The sequence below is a fragment of the Lagenorhynchus albirostris genome, chromosome 19, assembly GCF_949774975.1.
Source record: "Lagenorhynchus albirostris chromosome 19, mLagAlb1.1, whole genome shotgun sequence".
Taxonomy (NCBI): domain Eukaryota; kingdom Metazoa; phylum Chordata; class Mammalia; order Artiodactyla; family Delphinidae; genus Lagenorhynchus; species Lagenorhynchus albirostris.
The window spans coordinates 13017509-13018598 of NC_083113.1; positions in this window are offsets into that span (position 1 = coordinate 13017509).

Below are 1090 nucleotides of genomic sequence, written 5' to 3' on the forward strand. Positions count from 1 at the left end.
TGAAGGAGCCCCCTGCAGAGAGGTCATGGAAGCTGTGGAAAGAGGGTGGTGTGGAGCGAGACAAGCAGGTTTGAGTAGGAAATCTGAGGTCGGGGTGCAATGCACAGGTGGGGCTGGTAGGAGGAGAGTGTCCAGAAGGAAGAAGTTGTGTGTGGTCTCAGATGTGGTAAAAGTGAACAATGTGAGGACGGTGAAAGTACCTTTGAATTGGCCAAGAGATGGGTGCTGATTTTCTGCTGCTTCCTGTGGTCTTGGGAAGGGAGCCAGCACTGCAGAGGGCCAGGAGAAACCAGGGCATGAGGAAGGAGAAAGACAGCACACGTTTCAATTGCTTGGAAGTGAAGGAAATGAGATAACAGGCTAATTAAGGAATGAAGGTTACCCAGGTTAGAAGAGCTCTGACCCTCTGAGGGGCAGAAAGAAAGGAACAGGGTACAAGGAAGAGAGGGTGCTAGAGAGATTTCTATACCCCTGAAGCCGTGGAGACTGTTGGAGTGAAAGCTGTGTCGCTGCATCTGACTCACTGGAGCCACCTGCGTGGGAAGTGCGATTTGTCCCTAGTAAAGAGGCCAGGAGATCTTCTACTCATGAAATCATCTTCTGCCCCAGAGGAAGACAGGCAGTTTCTCCCAGGCAGGTTGGAGCTGTGGCTTGTTGCTCTAGATAGACGCACTTTGTTAGCAGGTGTGCAAATGAATTGAGCGAATTCTCTGATCACTGGATCAGATACCATGTGGACTTAGAAATAGGCTCACGCTGACTCCCTATTAAGCAATTCCTGTTTCTTCTGCCTGTAAAGAAAACATTGTAGAAAATAGTACCAACTGTGAGGCAGCATGTTGATGCCTGATATATAATTTTTATTAAAAATATAGAGCAAATTATACAAATAATTCAGAAGCGGCCTTAGCCAGGCAAAATTAAATTACACAGAATAGCGTGGATGAGGAGAGGTATATACGGTCTGTGTTAGGGTTAAAAAACCCTGAAAGAGGTACCTGAGTACAGGGAACTCCCAACCAACCCTCTTTGAGGGGGCCAGTTCCACACAGCATTAGATCAAGTAATGAATATGGAGTAAAACCTTTCT